Source organism: Mus musculus, chromosome 6 (assembly GCF_000001635.26).
Source record: "Mus musculus strain C57BL/6J chromosome 6, GRCm38.p6 C57BL/6J".
Taxonomy (NCBI): Eukaryota; Metazoa; Chordata; class Mammalia; order Rodentia; family Muridae; genus Mus; species Mus musculus.
Genome location: NC_000072.6, coordinates 114000729 through 114021633, shown reverse-complemented (window position 1 = coordinate 114021633; position 20905 = coordinate 114000729). Strand labels below are relative to the sequence as shown.

The following is a 20905-nucleotide window of genomic DNA, read 5'->3' as shown; positions in this document are numbered from 1 at the left end:
CCTCCCTGTTTAGAAATGCTCTTCGGAGTCTGAGTCAGTCTCCTTGCCCAAAAGGCCTCACCAAATGATAGTCCTGCCTGTTATCTCAGTGAGGCAGTAGCTTATCAGGGCCATGCCCACAAAGGGACAGAGTAGTTGGGGGGTTAAATTGCTGGTAAGTCCTTTAAGGGTCATATTTAATGGAGCATTTTCTGACCCTGTGGCTGGGTCACACACAAAGTAGCTTAAGCAAACACATCTGTGTTGGCTCACACTACTGCAAAACAATATGTGGGGACATCACCCAGGTGAATGCAGTGGCTTGAGTCACCCACTCAGGCCTGTTCTCCAGTGCTGGCTTTGTCCTCAGGCATTTCTTCCTCTTGGTGCTTACGAGTGGCTAAACTCAGGTCTCAGCCCATTTTCTCTTTCCCGGTCTATAAAATCTGTGGAAGAGCTGGGGTTGGTCCAGATGATCTCATGTGTGCCCCTCTTCCACCCACAAAGAGGGATGGAGTTCCATGGTTTTCCAGGTGGGCATCACTTCCCATCTGCAACCCTGAACACAGGAAGGTATGATTGACAGCTTCCCCCAAGCACTGGAGTCCGGGCTGCTGCTTATCTCCAATGATAGTGTTCATGTCTGACATCTTCTGGCCTCTTCAGGTACCTGCATGTACATGAGTGTGTGCATGCGCGCACACACACACACACACACACACACACACACGTTTCCAAAATTTAAACGATTATAATTCAAGCAAATGAGATAAATACAAGACAAAGGTATATCTTTTTCTGATGCATTGCCACCGATGTTTTCAAATGGGCTTTGCAGTGGTATTTTCTGAGGCACAGCCAGAGGGAGCAGGCAGTGCGGTGGGGAATGAGGACCTTGGTGGACAGCCACCCACTGTAAATGCTAGAATGCCAGCCTTCCCTGCACAGCTTCTGAGGTGATGGCCACAGCATGTGTGGTCCCCAGCAACAGCCCCATGGGTCACATTGTCCATTAACTGAGCACCGCACTCAGAGCTACTAGTCAATATTAGTTCCAATTTGTAAATGGAAAACTAGATCCACAGATATTAAAGGACAGAGCTGGGGATAGAACCCCAGGATCTGTAGGACTCAAGGCTGCGTGTGGGTAAAAAGCACAGGAGGAAATGGGAGGAATGAGAAGCAGTGACTGGAAAGTAATAACTAGGATCTCTGCTGGCTGCGTGACCCACGTCCTCAGGTATATAGCTGAGGGCAGAGGCAAAGAAGACAATATGAACGGTGAGACGCCATATCTCTCCTGAGTAGTGCAGCACCTCAAAGCTGGCCCAGACCTGCCATGAGGCAAAAGTCCAAGCATTTCAGAGCTGATGGAAAAATCTGACCCTAGGAGGCAGATAACAGCAGTGTCCTTAAGGTTCTCTGCTTCTGCCTGTGACCATTGTGAGGTCTGTGTGGCCTGTTGAGAGAATAGAACATCAGGATGTGTAGTCCTGAATAAGGCATCTATTGGTTTGCCTGGCAAACTCCTATTCATCTATCATAGCCCTGCTCTAGCATTTAATCCTCAAGAGAGCCATCCCTGGCTGCCTCGGGCATCTCCCATTGCTCACACTGCCTAGCACCTATTCATCTACTAGCCCCTTTCGGGTACCACTGCATGCCTGGACATTATCAATTCTGCCTGTCAAACTACAGATTCTCTAAGCCACAGTCAAGGTGAGCATTTCCAGGCTCTGGAGACAGATGGAGGGGTTGATGAATGGACCTCATAGTGCAGAGTACAGGAGTTGCCAGTCACAACAGGGCAGGCATTCAGCAAGCTTACCGGGTAGCTTGTGCTCAGTACATGACCCTGTAGTTCTGAGCTCTGCTTTTCGTGATTGTACCTTACCTGCAGAGCCTGCATCCTGTAGGTGTCCTGTGAGTGTTTGTGTGAACAGGTGACTCCCTGTGCAAACCTCCTCATATATGTAGTGGTGATATATTTATCCACCTCCCAGCTTGCTGTGAGGATTAATGGGGTACATGGGACGTGCCGTACCTTAGAAACCCAGAGGTGGCTAGCACACCAAGTAGAGATTGCAATCATTTTTTGCCTCTGGTAGCGGTGGCCTGAGGCCAGGCCTCCAGGACCCCACTATGGGGTTGTAGGGAATGTGGCCATTGGGAGGGGGGGCATGGAGGGTTGGTAAGGCGTGGGAATCTACCAAAGGGATCTGCAGCCTACAGGAAGCCAGTTTAGGACATAGGACTCTGATGGCAACATTGCTCCCAGATATCTGTGAATCTGCTAGCCGCTGCTGTGTGCCTGTCAGTGAGGGAAGACGGAGTACCCTTCTCTTGTCCTTGGATGTGGGTGACATGCAAGGAGACCCAATGCCACAAGGTCTCAACACCTGTCTAGTGTGTTGAAGGTGGGTAAGGGTCCTCATTCTCTGCCTAGGAGCTACAAGGCATCAAGAGGTAGGTAACCTGCCCCTGGATCCCACCCAGGGATCCGGCCCGGCACTCACCACCGTGGTCCCTGCAAAGTCAGTCCTGTGAGGAAACCCCATAATGTTCATCATTTGTGACGCACTGTAACTATCCCATGGTCTTACCTGCAGGTTCCTGGGCTTCTAGATTTGCAGACTCTCAAGCAGGGAGCAATAGATCAGCCTCACACCCCTGCCCCTAGAACACTTGTTAGACGAGACAGTAGAACCACTGAGAAGAGGGAGGAGCTTCGCCAGGGCCTGGAGCAAGTTGGTGGCTGGGGCCAGGACACTGTGGTGACACGATCTTTGAGATTTTCTTTGTAAGTGCTGATAGGATATTTTTCTTTTGAAATATTTTTGCTTTTCTAGAATGTGCACATAGGCAATGTGCTTTGACCATATTTCCCCATTATCTTCTCTCCCTCTCCTCCCAGCTTCAACAAACCCCTTCTTCCTTCCCAGAGCCCCCTCTGCTTTCACGGTGTTTTTGTTTTTGTTTTGTGGTCCAATTCATTTCATTAATCTCTTTTGCATAAGTCTGGTGGGGCTATAAGTTTGAGCAAGGAGAACCCACTGGTGCCTACACCCCTGAAGGATACAACCCCTACCCCCACTCCACCCCCAATATACACACAGTATCCATACAGCCTGTCACTCCTCAGAGTGGGCGGGGCCTCATGATCCCTTCAGCCACCCATGATGGTTGGTCGTCTCACTTTTGCGCAATAACCAGAAAACTGGGTCACCTGTGCCCCTCCTCGTGTCAGGATTGTGCAGAGGATGATAGAACCAGCACCATTCACTCGAGTAATGTTTATTGAGGGCCAACTATTTACCGGGCTTTAATTAATACACACACACACACACACACACACACACACACACACACACACACGGTGGTGAGTGCTAGGGTCCCAGGAATAAGCCAAACAAAGCTCCCATGGGGGCTTGTGTGCTGCTAATATTTTCATATCATTGGCTGGAGATGTGGTCCATTGGTGGAATGCTCAGTAGTGTGCAGGAAGCCCTGGTTCCATGTACATGCAGCACCATATAAATTGGGTACGATGGTATACACCTGCTACCCCTGCACCTAGAAAGTGGAAGCAGGAGGACCAGAAGTTCACAGTCCTCCTCAACTACACAGAGGGTTTGAGGTCAGCCTGGACTACATGTGACCTTGCCTCAAAAAACCAAGACAAGAAAAGGATTGCAATCATGGAATCTTCTTCCTATCCACTGCTTCTTTCCCCACCAGGACACACCGTTCTCAGCCGTCAGGTCCACGTGCAGTGAAACTCTCCACACTGTGCGTATGCATGTCTTCCTACACTTGCTGCTGTTTGAAGACGCTCGCATACAGCCCTGGGAGGCTCTGGTTGGTTGTACATTGACTGCATGTGGTATAGGAGGATGTGCCCATACCTCCTGCTGCTACTTAACCATGACAGAGCCCAGCAAACATCCCCTCCTGCTTCTCCAGCCACGGCCTCAGTGACCCCTTCAGCTCACCTGCATCTGCCTCAGCCCCCGACCCCTTCTGCTCATCCCCCCGAACCAGAGTTCTTATGACACTTCCCCTCTCATCTTTCCTTCCCATGGCCTCATGAAGGACTGGCATCATGATTGGTCTTCATACCTTCATGCAGTCCGAAACCCACAAAAAATAAGCCCCTTAGATGAAGTAGGGTAGGCTTGCCCTGGGACCTATACGCATCCTTATCTTTGGGTGACCTATGACACCCACCTAATGCCCTGTCAGCACTGCGTCTCTAGTTGGCCCACTGCACTGTACAGCCTGTGCGGGCAAGGGTTTATTCCCCCAAGAGATTTTTCCATCTATGCTTGTTAGAATACACAGATGCAGGATGTGTGACTATAAGAGGTCAAATATAATTTAAATTATTTAAATTCCTACATGCTGTCACATATTGTGAGACTCTGTTGGCACCTCAATATCTCTGGCTGGCAGCTTGTCTCTGCAACGAGGAGCAGGCACATGGGGCCAGATATACTCGGGTTTGGTTTCTTGGTTTGGCTTGGTTTTTGTTTTCCTGAGATGCTGGTATGTTTTCTAACCTCCTCGTGCCTTGATTTTCTCATCTATTAAATGGATGCATCATTACATCTGCCATGGAGGAATGTGGGAGGAGTGTGTGTGTGTGTGTGTGTGTGTGTGTGTGTGTTTATGAGCGTGCTTCAGCATGGAAGCTAGGTGAAATTTTGTGCATATCTATTCCTTCTTTCTACCATGTGGATTCCAGGGTTCAGGTCATGGGGCTTGGTGGCAAGCACATTAACCCACTGTGCCATCTTACTGACTCCTATCTTATCTTCAGAGCAGTTTTAATTTCTCAGGAAAATTGAGAGGATGCCATAGACAGTGGCCATAGGCTCTGCCTACCACCCATATTCTCCACCTTCAACATCACCTGCCAGAGTGGCACATCTGTCATCATGGCTGAAGTCACATGACAGGTCACTGTCCTCCATACGTGCTACATCAGGGCTCACTCACTCTTGGCACTGTACAGTTCTTGCATGACAGTGTCATGATCTCTGTCACCATAGCAGTGCACAGAACGTCGCCACCTTGAGAGTCTCATGCTCTGCCAATTATCTCTTCCTCCAGCCCTAGCAACCACAATCTTCTTACTGCTGCCATAGCTTCTCCAGAATGTCCTATGGCTGGAATCATGCAGAATGCAGCCTGCTTAGACTTGCTTCTTTACTTACTAGTACGTATTAGCAGGGTTCCTTTGTGTCTCCTCACAGCATCGTCCTAGCTCATCCTTTCTCAGTGTACCGCAGTGTACATGTACACAGTACACTTATCCACTTGTCTACAGAGAGGGGTCAGTGGCTTCCAGATTCTGGCCATTAAGACCAAAGCATCTGTAAGTACTTGCAGGCTAAGGTGTGTGAGCATATACGTCCTCAACTCCCTCGTGGAAATGCCCAAGAGCTGGATGTTTAATTCTACAAGAAACTGCCCCACCATGGTCCCAGGAAACTGTCTTTCCACCAGCAAGAGTTTCTGTCACCCCATCTCCTTACCAGCATTTGGTGGGGTCAGAGTTCTGGACTCAGGCCCTCTAATACATGTGGGTCATGTTATATGGTCAAAGGTCACCGTCACTCTGTATGCAGTTTATTTATCCAGCGTTCATTTGGACCTCGGTGGGTTTTCATTCTGTTGCTTTTATGAGTGGCACTGGTGAGAGTGACCTTGGGACAAGGCTTCTGTGACCCTCACCCTTGGTTTTGTTTCTCTTTGTAGTTTTCTAGAAAGAGTGGAGGAGCCCCCCATTCAATTCACTGGGAATGTCTTTGCATATATCCTCAGCATGTCAGCAGTCTCACTGTTCAACGAGGTCCAGAAGGTGCCTGCAGGCTGCCAGTCCCATCCCCAGCAGGAGGGTTCAGTGCGGGGTTCTGTCCCTCACCTCCACCCAACCCCCACAGGGTCATATTCTAAACTTGACATGTAATGGGTGAGTGAGGGAGATAGAGTTTTGTGTTTTGTTTGTTTGGGTGCACTAGTGTCTCCTACAAGCTGTCTTGTCTGTCAGGGTGTCACCTGTGGAAGGGTTGAGGCCACCACTGGGGCAGTCACAGGTCCCTCAGGGCACGTGGCATGTGAGTCCCACAGTGGGAGTGAGTACAACCCACAACCAGAAGAGACACAGAAGCAAGCCTGAGGAGCCTGCATTCTGCATGCGTCCACCCAGTGGGCTGGGTCCTGCTTCTACTGCTCATTCTCCTTTCTCTCGCTCCATCCCACCTCTCTCGTTCACTGAACTTAGAACATGGAAGATTCGGTGCCAAGGGTACCACCTAAACCTCTGCTCTCCTAGAGCAGGTAGGATGGGCAGACAGAAAGCACCTAAATTTCAAGTGTAGTTGTTTGTTGTGGTCAGATCTCAAAGGGCCAGTCTGTGCAGCTGGGTTGGGGTGACTCTAGTCTTTGGGGACGATCTCTTGGAGGAAGTGACACTTGTGCTGAACCCTGAAACACAAACAGGAATCTATGACGCAGTGAGGGAAGGCTATCTAGCACTAGTTCAGCATGTGTAAAGGCCCTGGGGTGAGGGTGGAAAGAAGCCTGGACCACTGTGTGTGCACAGGAGGGAGGTGAATGGAGGAAGGAGGAGATAGCAGTCGCCAAGGCCTCTTAGCTTCAGTCAGCAAATCCAGAGGTGGAGAGGTGGCCTGACTCCTGTCAGGGTCAAAGTCAGAGCTGAACTGATCTGAAAGACAGCAGACCTGGTCACCCTCCTGTGTATTTATGGCAGTTCCATTAACATTCCAAGTGGCTAAACCATGTCTCCCACAATGCCAAATGTTTCAGAAGAACGTGCATATGAGAAAACAATTAGGAAGACCTAGAGAAAGGGTCTTCCTCCATCGCCCATTCTGTGAGAAGCCTGGAGAATGGCTCTAGTAAGAGGATTGTGAGCCGGGGCAGCCAAGCACAATGTGTGATCCCAGGGAGAAAGGAGGCTCTGAAGGCAGAGGTGTCAGAGGCTGGTGTCAGAGGTGGACTTCCAGGCTAAGACAGTGGCTTGTGGCTGGGCAGGAGGCCGTATTGGTTCTTATGTCCAAGTAGCCCAGTGTAAGTGGGCTAATGTCTCAGGCAACCCAAGAGCAGCAATCAGGGGAGGGGAGGGGAGGGGAGAGGCAAGAGAACCTGATAAGCAAACGTTAACCACCAATGACTGTAGCTGAGGAGTGTGTGGTTTATGACCATTCCTTGAACTCTTCTTGGAAACTTACAGGATTGAAAATTTTCATGATAAAAATTTAAGAAAGAAAAAAAGTTGTAGTTTCCATTTTTTTAAAAAAAAATCACACATCACATTATAACTGTGAGTTTTGTCATAGTAGACAATTAATATATCATGATAATCCTATAAGCTAGTTAAGGTTTTATCATTAATTTTTTAAAATCCAGTCAAATAATGGAAGTAGCCCATCTTATGGACCAACACATGGAAACAAGCTGTAAGCAGCAGACTTCAAGTCAGGCTTGATCTAGGACCAAAGTAGGCGACCTGCTTTCTCTGCTGTGCCTCCTCAGCCCAGTCTTTCTGGTTCACGCTCTTCTCCTGGGCTTTAGATGCTTCTCGGAGCCAACCAGTCACAGGGAAGAGTCCACAAAGGAGGGCAAGCAGATGCTGGAAGGCTGCCCTGAACCAGGATGTGACCGAGAGGCCTGTGGCCTTCATATTCTCTCAGTGCTGCAGGAACTCGGGACTGTGTGGCCCATCTAAGACTATGAGAAAGGAAGAATAGCTCTGGAGGGATATGAATCTGGGCTGCTGAGATTGGCTCTTTTTATAGAACCCCTGCTCTTATTATAGGAAAGCAGGAAAAGAATACCTGACCTCCATCAGACACCCTTAATTCCATATCTTCTTTCTCACCTGCAAAGGTCCATCTCTCCCTCCCTTCCTATTTCTCACCTCCCTTCCCCTCTATTCCTTCCCCGGAACATTGAAATGAAATGTTCTTGTGAGACCCGCCCCGTCCCCCCAGACTTGTCAGCCACCTGGCTACACTACATGTGGAAATATCCAAAAGCCCCAGAGATGCCTGAGCTCAGGCTAACCCTTTCCCATGTGGCTACCCAGGGCTGTCCCATAGATGATTTATCCTTGAAGGAAGAAAAGTCCAGTGACAGAATTGGCAGAGGAGTCCCTTGTGTTCCAGATTCTCCTATCCTCTCTCACATCCAGACCCTCACAGGGTCCTCCGGGAAGCCGTTCCCACCCCAGCTCTCAGAGAAGGAAATTGAGGCTCTTAGAAGAGAGAAGGCTCTGAGGTCAGCCAGCAGCAGGTGGCTGAGTCCCCACCCCCACCCCGTTCACATCTGGGGTCCCACGGTTCCTGAGAAGCCTGGGATCCAGGTGTGGATCCCCAGGTTATAAGAACTGCAGTCAAAGGCTGCTCTGTTTGTCCCCAAGGAAGCCTAGGAATTCTGCTCCAGCCCGGGGACTTTTGTCAAGTGGGAGGATTTGCGCTAATAAAAACAAGTGTCGTTTTACAGCGCTCTCTGTAAATCTGTTAGTGGCCTTTAATAAAAATGTATGACCCTAATAATCTTGTTCCGCACACCCTGCTCAGATTACCACCCACCAGCCAGTCATCTGCTGGCCTTTGCAGCTTGGGGACGGCGGCCTGGGTCCTCGCCAGGGGTGGCTCCCAGGGATGTCAATGACCTGGTAATGATTAATCCAAACTGCCCACTGCTGCGGCAGGAAGGAGGAGCTGGGCCTGTGACAAGGGCTGCTGGCTGGGGAGCCTAGCCACAAGCCCAGGGAGCCATTGTTACTATCTCAGGCAGTCAGGGGAGGCCGACCCCAGATGGGACCTGGGCCAGGGCCAGGGACTCTCCTTGACCTACGGGCGCGCCCACCATTGCCTCTAGGGTGAAAACGGGAGGCAAAGAAGTCAAGTGAGCCAGGGACTCTGGATCATGTCTGGCCCAGGTTTCTCATGGAAAAAGGAGGTTTGGGTTTTTATTTTATTTATTGTGTGTGATGGGTTAGGGTAAGGGTGAGGATGTGAGGTCAGAGGTCAACCCCGAGTGCCATTCCTTAGGGGCCATTCACCTTGGTTTGTTTGAGATGGTGACCCTCGCTGGCCTGAAACTCACCAAGTACTCTCTAGGCTGGCTAGCCAGAAAGCCCCTGAGATGTCCCCATCTGCCCTTGCCAACACTGGGATTATAGTGTGGGCCATCACACCTGGCTTTTCATAGGTTCTGGAGGTCAAACTCTACCTCGTCTTCGTGTTTGCACAGCAAGTACTTTATGCACTGATACATCTCCCCAGTCAGAGCCTGTGGGTTTAATCTTCCAAGAAAGTGTGGTATCTCAAACCCACTACAGGCCCGTAATCCTTTTCAGATGCACACTTGGCTGCTAGGCCACAGAAATTGCTGGGATGCGGCTGGTTAAATATTACAGTGTAATGAGGACCTGTGGCCCTCTCAGCCTTCTGTTACTTGCTATTTGTGGAAATGTCTAGTCACAGACTTAGGGAGGACTCCAAACGTCCTTAGGTCCCATCCGCTAAGCAGTTGAGTGTGCACATGCTGCCAGCCTCTTACTTGGAGGAGAACTTTGCAAGTCACTAAGACATCTATTCCTGATGGAGGAGGAAACGGAGATCTGCTAGGTTGTCCACGTGTCAGACCTTCTGACAGTGAGGTCGATATGCACAGGATGAACCTCAGACCAGAACTCTCACAGTTGCACAGGGATTTCCTCTCAGAGGAGCATCTCAGCTTCTCTCCCAAGAGACCAGCTGACCTAAGGTTGCCCAGGCTGGGGAAGTGGTGTGAGGTTCCAGGAATAGGGCTTTGATGCTCAAATTGAAATGAGTACCCAACCTGAGCCTGAGCCTGAGCCTGGACTCCACAGGGTCCCCAGAGAATGGTGGGGTCCTGGAAGTTTAAGAAGCTACTGCCTTGTGTATATAGCCTTGTGTATATAGCCTTGTGTATATAGCCTTGTGTATATAGCCTTGTGTATATAGCCTTGTGTATATAGCCTTGTGTATATAGCCTTGTGTATATAGCCTTGTGTATATAGCCTTGTGTATATAGCCTTGTGTATATAGCCTTGTGTATATAGCCTTGTGTATATAGCCTTGTGTATATAGCCTTGTGTATATAGCTTTGTGTATATAGCCTTGTGTATATAGCCTTGTGTATATAGCCTTGTGTATATAGCCTTGTGTATATAGCCTTGTGTATATAGCCTTGTGTATATAGCCTTGTGTATATAGCCTTGTGTATATAGCCTTGTGTATATAGCTTTGTGTATATAGCCTTGTGTATATAGCCTTGTGTATATAGCCTTGTGTATATAGCCTTGTGTATATAGCCTTGTGTATATAGCCTTGTGTATATAGCCTTGTGTATATAGCCTTGTGTATATAGCCTTGTGTATATAGCCTTGTGTATATAGCCTTGTGTATATAGCCTTGTGTATATAGCCTTGTGTATATAGCTTTGTGTATATAGCCTTGTGTATATAGCCTTGTGTATATAGCCTTGTGTATATAGCCTTGTGTATATAGCCTTGTGTATATAGCCTTGTGTATATAGCCTTGTGTATATAGCCTTGTGTATATAGCCTTGTGTATATAGCCTTGTGTATATAGCCTTGTGTATATAGCCTTGTGTATATAGCTTTGTGTATATAGCCTTGTGTATATAGCCTTGTGTATATAGCCTTGTGTATATAGCCTTGTGTATATAGCCTTGTGTATATAGCCTTGTGTATATAGCCTTGTGTATATAGCCTTGTGTATATAGCTTTGTGTATATAGCCTTGGTGTGGAGTTTGGACATTGAGGTCCTTGACCACAGAGCAGGCAGTAGCTGAATGGATGCTGGTCCCTACCTTCCTCCTTCACATCTCCATGTAGCTTTCTGAGATGCTCTGTGGCTCCCAGAAGAGGCTCCGTCCCAAATTCTAGGTTGTCCCGAGGCCTGTTGGTCTCACTTGCTGTCCAGAGAGGCTACTATGCTCACACCAGAGATAACCCCATCCCAGGCTCACCCTCCTGGCACCTTAGAGGGAGGGAACTTTGAGGTGCTTTGATTACCCCCTCCCCATCTAATGCCAACCCCCCCTTTCAGTACATCCTACAGCCTGCTCCCCTCATCTCTGCTTGCATACCTGTAGTGACAGGGGGCTCACCACCACACAAGGCAAGGTGTATTGTTGGAAAACACAGACTGCTTTGACATCCTTTTCCAATATTAGACTTAATCATTTCTTGATCTAACTTCTTTTTTTTCCATTTTTTATTAGGTATTTAACTCATTTACATTTCCAATGCTATACCAAAAGTCCCCCATATCCACCCACCCCCACTTGATCTAACTTCTACACACCAGTTCAGATTCTTCTCTCTGGGATAATTTCAATCACCCAGGCCCTCTTCCACAATGCTCATTTATTTAAAAAAAATAATAATACAAGTCAAACTTCAATTTATTTTTACTTTGTTCTTTTGTTGAAATTGTACTTATATTTCTTCTCCCAACCCTCGGTCACCTATTGTTATCTTGATCATTATTTTCAGAGTGACAGCTGCCAGTCAATGTCCCTCTTACAGAAAGTCAGATCTGATCTACCTCCTATAATACAGCCCACTCCTGTCATGGATTTATTATTCAGCACCACTGTTAGCTCATCTTAACCTGTGAAGTATGCCTCTCAGATTCTTGTCTTTCTCACAGAAGCTACTCTAGGCAAATCCCTCCACCTCCTGGTTTATACCTAACTTCTTAAGTCCATGTGTCTGACTGGAATCATTCCTTGAACTTAATTTGTTTTCTCTCTAGCTGGCTAGTGGGAGGATTCTGTTGGCCACATTTTCACCTTGAGAGTCATCTCACCCAGCTGGAGTGACTTCAGTGGTCCCACTGGGATTTGTTAAGCACCTACTGTGTGTTAGGTTCAGAGAGAGGTCAACTCTAGCCTGGTGTTCTCCTCTCTCTCAGGGGCTTGTCAATGGGCTATAGAGTGGGAGCTCACCTCCAGGTACAGGGTAAGCAGAGACAAAGGTCAAGGTCGAATATCCAGGAAAGCTGTGGACATTAGAACTGTCTCAGAGTTCATGGAGGGCATCAGAGCCTCCAGCTGTCTGACCCAAAGTCTACAAGGTTTGCTCCTATATGTGAAGTCAGAGGCTGTAGCTAGGACTGAAGGAGTGAGGGCAGAGTAGGGAGGTGAGTCCAGACCAGGGCTCTCCACTAACGGACAGCCAAGAAAAATCTGGAAGGAGGCAAAGACCCTGAAGCAGGGCTGGCCTGGAGGTTGGAGATCAACTGCTTACTACTGGCATCATTAGCCTTAGTAATTAGTGTAGTTATTCCAAGCAGAGCTAATTCAACCTGGGTTCAAATCCCAGCTCTGTAATTCTTAAACTGTGTGGTCCCAGCCAAGTCACTTAGCCTCTCTAAACCTCCTCCAGCTGCAATAACAATGAGCCCTGCAGCTCAAGTTTATCCTGGGGATCAAATACACTGAAGCAAGGAGCTGACCAGAAGTACAGGAACTGTGACCTGCTATGAGCCCCCAGCATGCCTCTCCCACTCAACAGCCTAGGAGCCCTCACCGTGATATACAACCTCCATGCCTAAGGCCACACTGCACCAGGTGGCCTTGAAAATGAGGTCTCCTACCCAACCCATCTTACCCCAGATATCCCAGGCCAGCAATTTCTTTATGAAGAAACCAGGAAGCTGCTAACCTTCTGGACCTCTCTACCATGTCCCCAGGGACTCATTCTCCCCAGATGGTGCTGAGCTCTGAGATCTGTGGAAGGTTCAGAGACCATGCGTGGACGCAGCCCTGGCCACTGTGTGGGCTGAGCATCCATCCGCATGGTACAGCATATTGGTGGGACTCCCTGAGGCAGAATGACCAGAATAGGCATTACAGAAGGGACACTCCCAAGCCAGCTGACCTCTGCTTATTCTTGGGGCATTTACACCCAGAGTACACAGCTTTAGGGACCCATTTGCCGCCCTCAACCCAGCAATGTCCAGCATCCTCCGTGGCATCCTGTGACATCTTAATTTAAGTTGCCAAGGCTGAGGGTCCTGCCTGACATTTACCAGCCCCATGGCTATGCCTCTGTGTCCCTACCTCATTTCCCTCACCTGCAAAATGGGGGCAATCTCTGACTCTGGCCACAGTGAGTGTTCCAGCTGCATTCACATCTGCTGTGGCTGAAATGATCATTTAAGGAAGGAAAGATGAATTGAGATCTGTTGTTTCAGACGTTTTATTTCATCATGGTGGGAGGACAGGGCAGGGCAGAGCAGAGCAGTTCCATTATGGCTGAGAAGAGTCAAAGATACCAAAAGCATCTATGGGTACTATATCCCATAGTATAGTATATCCCAGGACCCACCCCCAGTGACCTACTTCCTCAATGTATGTCCCATCTCCCAAAGTTTCCACAATGTCCCAAAATAGTGCTACCAACCAAGAGCTAAGTATTCAAAACATGAGCATGGGGGACCATCTCAAACTGATAGAGACCACCTTTGAAGTAGTCCTGCCTGGTCCCTTCATTCTCTAGAGGGAGAAACTGCGGCTTAAAGGGGGAAAGGATATATTTATCAATATACAACTAATGTATCAGTGTCCTGATTGTGTCCTCTGGATTCTGAGCCCCTAGAAGCATGGAGAGACCACCCAGATCTTCACCGATTAAAGGAGGCATCCTCATTGCCTGATGACCCCACAGTATAGGAAGCCCAGAAACCTGGCTTGAAACCAGCCACGTGGTGGGAACTTAAACCACAGAGACTGTGTATGCAAAACTAGGTTCTTCTATATGGAAGAGAGTCTCTCTCTCTCTCTCTCTCTCTCTCTCTCTCTCTCTCTCTGTGTGTGTGTGTGTGTGTGTGTGTGTGTGCATACATGGCCGTGTGTATTTGTGTGTGTGCTCAAGGGGCATGGGGGAGCGTTGCTTATCAACTCACTTTTCTGTTCCTTCGGCAAATGATATTCAACTATATAAAGGGAACACATCAGACAGAGCTGGAGAGCCTTGTCAGGAAGAGTGAAATGGAGGTCTGTGGCAAGCACTGGGATGCAGACTTCAGCCTCTCCTCCCAGGGCGAGCCACAGTCCTCTTGCTGCCTCCGCCAGAGGCTCTGCTTTTAGAAATGGCTGGGGAGGGTGCAGAGAGGGGGGAATCATCCAGCCCCCCCCTACAGCCCCTTACCACTAGCTACAGTCCTCCCACACACATGAAGGTTCTGCACCCACAGATCTAACCAAGCTCAGGCAGAATATAGCTGAAACCAAAAGCAGTCTGTACTCAATATAGACAGGCTTTTTCCTTGCTATTCTTACAGCCCAGCAACCTACAGACTCTTTATATAGTATTAGGTAGACATAAAGTACACAGGAAACTGTGCTTAGCCTCTGCACAAATACCAGGTCATCAGCATATGGAATAACTGTAAATGTCTTTGGAGAACCAGCACCCAAGGACCCAAGGTGTGCAGCCCAGGACTGATGTGTCCAGTAGGAAAGTTGTAAGCGACTGCCAACTGGACTTTTAAACACATAAAGCAAGTCTTTAAAGTTCTGACTTTTGCTTCCTTTCTCCTTGAAATGGGATAGAGTGGACCCTTCAAACAGCCCTGGTAGTCCCTTCCCTCCTCAGGAAACCTCCCTGGGTTTCTCTGACAGTAAGGACAGAAGCCCAGTTCAGCAGTGTGGTCAGGACATTGGGTAGAGTGGGTGAGAACTGAATTTAGGGTTTTTCTTTTCAATCTCCGCTGCAAAGGGAGGTTGGAGGGGCAGGTATGGGAGGTGATGGATTTATGTTGTCGGCAGGCTAGATGGCAAGCCCAAGAGAGAGGCGCCAGTGGCTGGGGTTGGAGGAGGGCAGCAGTAACAGGGGACAAAGAATGGGCTGAGAATGAGGGCAGCTTGGGTGCAGGAGATACAGAAAGGATAAAAGGACTGTTTCGATATCTCCAGGGTCCTGGCTCCATCCTTTGTGTGCACGTGCATGCTGCCTTCTGGGATGGGGAGAGTGGAAAGGATTGGTCGGATTGCAGAAGGAGGAGACCAGCTCCTCTCCCACACTGCTTGAGAGTCCCTGTTTCTTCCTCCTCCCATAGGGAGCCCATGCAGTCGTGCATGTGTCTCTGATTGCCTCTCTGAGAACAAGCCTATTAAAACCCAGTGCCGGGCTCGAGGCTCACATGTGTTTTGGTGACCAGGATTAGCGCTTAATTTCCAGCAAAGCTGCTGGGGCCAGCAGAGTTTAGCCTGCCTGCAAGCCGAGTCCCATGACCAAGGACTCTGGGGATGGAAGTGCTGGGGGGTGCCTGGTGTTACCAGGACAGCTGAACCTGGCCTCTGGGACTAGCTCAGTGGCCCAGACTTGGTCAGGGAGGGGAGCTTTGCACTGATGGAAGAGATGTGTGTTGTGTGTGAGGGGGTAGTATATGTAGGGACCTCAGAGCTGTTACGTTGTTAACAAGCTGTATCCCCCATAGGGACGGTGATGTGATACCCTCATGGGGAAGAAGGGCAAAGCCATGCTGGCTTTGAGTCTAGTTGCCTCACCCCTGGCTTTGTGCCCTACTTCCAGGGATAGCTAGCATCTTGCCCTTGGAGGCTCAGTTGATGTCACGTGTGCTGAAAGTCACACCCAGGACACGGCCTTGATGGACTGCTTCTTTTAAACCCTTGTGACAACTCCAGTCACATGTATTCCTTGTTGTCTTGGCCTCACTTTTCCAACTGCCCTGTGAGTGATCTGAGGGTGAGGACCTTGTTCCCTTCCCTCTACCCTAGCTGCCCTTAGTAATGCCCGGTGGCAGCGCATGCTGGTGAAAACAACTGTCCTTGACTGGTGCATGTGTAGACTGGTGCATGTCAAAGACTGGGAGGGAGCTAGATGGCCAGAGGCCTTGGATGCCAAGCTCAGGCATTTGGACCTAATCCTTTGAGCTAACAGGAAGCTACTGCTTAAGGTCCTCACCTCAGTTGGTGGCAAGGAGGGGAGAGAAGGAGAGAACAATCATGGCAGACGCTCTGCATGGCAAGGGCCATACGAGTGGGCTCATCATCCTAAGTGTCCCTGCTCCCTTGGTGCTCCTGACCTCAGAGAGGTTTGATGTGTGAAGGAGACACGGACCCAGCCTTGGATCATTCGGAACCCCTCTCCCTGTGGCTTATACTCCTTTTGTATTCGTGGGGACCGCACCACAGTCTCTGTGGCCACATTTCTCTAATTGTCTCTGTGGCTTTGTCAGGTTGTCCCATGTTGTGAAAAATGCAGATTTCCTGGCCCAGCCTCTGGTCTCTGGGGAATGGCAGAATATGCTTGTTTTTTTTTTTTAATAGCAGCTCCCTGGGGGATTCTAATATGCCATGGAGACTGTGGAACCCTGCTGCAAAATTCCTGGCATTTATTTACCACTTTCCTTCTACAAACTTCTGCCCCAGATGGCATAAGATAAATACACACAGCAGAAAGCAGGGTCCGTGGATCTCCCCTGAGCCTCTGTCCTCTTGGGAATGTCTTCCCTGCTCTCATCCTAGTAGCACCCGACTAAGACCCTTCTTTTAAGACCTGCCCTCTACAAGCAGCCTTCTGACCACCTCTCCCCTGTGGCATTTGCCCCATCTCCTCTGAAGTCTTGTATTATTCTGTAAGATCCTCAAATGGCATTGTCACTTCCGCTTAAGTTACTCAGTCATTGAATAAATATTTACCAAAATTAACAAGAGAGAATCGGCTTACCGTTCATAGCTCAAGGTTACACATGGTTCATAGCGATGGAAAAGCCTTCACAGCAGGAGCATGAGGGAGATGTCACTGTATATCCACAGTCCAGAAGCAGAGAGAAATGGATGCCTGGGCTCAGCTTGCTTTCTCTTTTTCACACAGTCTAGGACCTCAGCCCAGGGGATGGTGCCGCCCACAGTTGGGGGAGGGATCTTCCCAGCTCAAACTAATCAAGATCTTCCCCTATGGGCTAACTTGCAGGCAATTCTAGATCTCAAGTTGACAATTAAAATTAATAGTCACACATCTTTTAGCTGTAGTTCTAATTAGATGCTGAGTTATCAGACAGACAGCACGCTGTCCCCAAAGACACTCAACACAGTGAAGGAGACAGACCCACAGACACCATCATCAAGAATTCCAGGTGCGACTTTGTTGTCTGGCTGCTGAGATCTAAATCCTAGCTCCACCCTCAGTGTCTGTGGCCTTAGGTAGGCTGTTTCTCACCAATCTGCGTTCCAGCACTCCCATTTATAAACTGGGGCTGGTACTAATGCTTGCCCCAAGGCTTGGTGTGAGAGATGAATAAGGTGCTATGCCATAGTTCATTCTGGCCTCCAGCATGAAGATATTGAGTGAGGCAGGGTTGGTGCTGTGTAGAGAAGCCCCAGGAAAGGAGAGGTCATTCCTATCTCACCCAAAGTAGCCAGGAAGCCCCTCCCCAAGCGCCCCCCACCCCCCGAAGGCAAGGTGGATGTCATGCATGAATGACTCAGCCAAGAAAATGCTTGTGCAGAGAACAAAGGGTGTGCCAGGTAACAGAACAGCCTAAGCACTGAATGAAAAAGAGGAAGTGATGTCATCAGGATGTGCCGAGAAGGCAGTGAGTGGAGACTGCCTTCAGGAAGTCTGGGTGCCTGCCAAGCCTCAGTTTCCTCCACAGCTGCCATGTGGGGACAGAGGACAGAGGACCAGATAGAAAGCACACACCAAAGCTGAGCTAGGGGCAGCAAGGGTTGATACTAACTGTGGGAAGCCATTGCTAGGTATGTACTTAGTTCTATGGTCCTGCCCTTGGCAAAACATTCTGGAAATTTCCTTGGGACCAGCCTGGAAGGCAGCTGAACGTGCCACATGGAGGTTAAGGAGAGCGTGACTAACCATATTCTAGTTCTGTCTTGTTTCCAACCCCATGGCCAGGCTGCGACACCCTTCTTCCCCTTCCAGCACGTCTCTATCATATGTGGCAAAGATACACTTTATGCCACAGCTGATAAAGACCAGGCCTTATACATTTCAGACAAAATGTCCCCAGTCGGGAGAAAAGGCGTCCCTAGCCCTGTGACAGAAGCTGCCTCCTAGCCATGTGACATACTCACTAGACAGAGGTCAGCAGTGACCTGCCTGACTAGCTGGTTACACACCCAGGGAGGCCCCATATCTGGCCTGTTGCTTGAGGTACTAGGTTGAGAAATGCTTACTGAGAAAAATCCCTTGAAAAACTACAAAAGAGCCGGGTGTGGTGGCACACGCCTTTAATCCCAGCACTTGGGAGGCAGAGGCAGACAGATTTCTGAGTTCGAGGCCAGCCTGGTCTACAGAGTGAGTTCCAGGACAGCCAGGGCTATACAGAGAAACCCTGTCTCAAAAAAAAAAAAAAAAAAAAAAAAAAAAACCTACAAAAGAACTTTCCTGTGTGTATTTTGGTTTTGATTGTCATTAAGTGTGGTAAAATACACAGACTATAAAATTTATCATCTTAACCATTTTAGGTGTTCAGTTAAAATAAAATATGCATGCACACTGTGTAGCCATCCTATCTAAAACCCTGAAACCCACCCATCATCAAAAATTCCCAGCATCTGCCTTTTGCCTTCCGTCACTATGGAACTGACTGCTCCTGAGACCCCACAGAACTGGGATCATGCAGTGATTTTACTCTTGTGCCTTAGTTAGAGGTTCATTGCTGTAAAGAGACACGGTGACCTTGGCAACTCTTATAAAGGAAAACATTTAATTGGGGCTGGCTTACAGTTTAAGAGGTTTAGTCCATTGTCATCATAGGGAGAAGTATGGCAGTATGCAGGCAGGCATGGTGCTGGAGAAGGGCCTGAGAGTTCCACAGGCAGCAGGAGACATGTATCGTGCTGGGCATAGTTTGAACATATGAGACCTCAAAGCCCACTCCCACAATGACACACTTATTTCAGCAATGCCACACTTCCTAATAGTTCTACACACACACACATGTATATGCTTATGTGTATGCATGTGTGTGTGTGTGTGTAAAAACAAAGTTGTTCCTAAATTGGGGCTGTTATGAATAATGCTTCTGACAGCAGATGTGGTATATGCCGAAAACCCCAGCACAGGAAAGGATGCAACAGGAGAGCCCCAAGTTTGAGGACAAGTCTGGACTAAAATCAAATTTAAAAGGCCTTCACCTCCTATCTATTATAGTGCCATCTTTCTGTCCTTTGAGTGCATATTCTAGACTGTCATGTGATAATTCCATAAGATTTTCTAGGACTATCTACTGTTTCCCAGAAGAGCTGTGTTAGAGACACAACCATGAGACAGAGATTTAACTGGGAATGAAGTCTTTTGAAACATAAAAGTCTATCCCATGGTGACACAAGGTCATAGCTTCTAACCCTTCTAAGATACTTCCTCCAAGTAAGAACCAAGTACCGACATATATGAGCCTATGGCTGCCATTCTCATTCAAACTACTAGCATCTAGTTTGTGTCAGATGCTAACTCTTGAACCAGCCAACCTTCCCCAAAGTGGGGTCATGCTATTTGTGTGGGCCTAGTGATGTGTCTGTTCCCTGGCTAGGCTTCATGGGCAGACAGAAGCTCTCATAAGGGTTTCAAACTCATATTTAAAAATAGGTGAGGTTTTTTTTCTGCTTGAGGATGGTGAGGGGGTCTTATCTTAATTGTTAATTGACGAGATTTAGAATCACCAAAAAGGATTATCTTGATTCTGTTCATTGAGGTGGAAAGATTTGCCCATTGTGTGTGTGACCATTCCCTAGGCTGGGATCCTAGACTGTGTAAAAACAAGAAAGATCTGCTGCCTCGGGCTCCCATGGCTGTGGCTTCCCCACCATGATGGACTTTACTCTCAAACTGTGTGCAAAAATAAACCCTTTCCCCCTTACATTGCTTTTGCACATGTTTATCCCAGCAACAGGGAAAAGAAAGACAGATGGACTGGCCAGCAAGACATGGACCATGGCATTCTAGAGTGCTTGTCACATACACCAACAGCCCTTCCTAAATTGGTTCAAAATTGTAGGAAGAAGAACCGGACACCCCTGTCCACCCAGATACCTGACTGGCTCTGAGATGCCACTAAGCCAGCAGTGCCTGGGCTGGCATCCTTGCTAGCCAGGCTGCTTTCAGCACTCTCCTTGAAGTTTGCATTTCCTGATGCTCCCAAATTCTCCCCTCTTCTCCCACCTCAATGTTTCCAAGCACGCATCTTTCAGGACACATCAGAGAGCCAAATCTGAGCATCCTGGAACAGGAGATGCTTGTAAGCTTGCCATCTGTCCTTCATCCTAGCACCTGGACAGAGGTTGCCCACCCTCCCTGTGACAGCTTTCCTTCCTCTCTGCCCCTTTTGTCCCCTATTCACCTGTCCCCTTTCTATTCAACCACAATGATTTTCTGTGATCTCTTCTCGACAAGATTAAAAGATGTCACCTTCACTACCTGGCCCGTCGTGCCCTCCCTTGCCTTCCCATCTGGCCCCTCTGCAGGAGGCCTCTACATCCAAATCTGCTCTCGCTCATCCTCTGAAACTTCAGCTGAGCCTACATCTCTTCTAGGGACAACCTAGTGCCCTCTCCACCCCTCTTCCCTGCCGCCTCATAGTTGCTGGTGTGACATGGCGGAGGAAGGAGGCAGTGCCACCCATCCTCTGATTTCTGTACTCTGAGACTCAACTTCCGCAAATGGCAAGTTTTGAACGTAGATGATCAGGAGAGAAAGAAAAACACCGTAAGAAGTCAGAGCTCCTATTGGCCATCCCAACTGCCACCCTCACACCTGCCAAGCAAAGGCTCTGAGCATACCTGAGTCCATTTCCCCTGAAGCTAAGGTCTCTCCCTTGTCTGCCTGGCGAATCCTTTCTACACCCTGCA

General features: G+C 48.6%; 1 protein-coding gene and 1 long non-coding RNA gene across 14 annotated transcripts in view; one reads left to right on the top strand and one right to left on the bottom strand.

Moving 5' to 3' along the window:
• Gm15083 (predicted gene 15083) overlaps positions 1 to 16878 on the bottom strand; it is a 47512-nt gene extending 30634 nt beyond the window's left edge. The window contains exon 1 of the long non-coding RNA NR_167895.1: positions 16767 to 16878. This is a non-coding gene — a long non-coding RNA (predicted gene 15083). The remainder of the gene's footprint in view (positions 1 to 16766) is intronic.
• The window catches only part of Atp2b2 (ATPase, Ca++ transporting, plasma membrane 2), a 298783-nt gene that overhangs the window by 20980 nt on the left and 256898 nt on the right, over positions 1 to 20905 (top strand). The gene's annotated exons all lie outside the window — the stretch shown is intronic.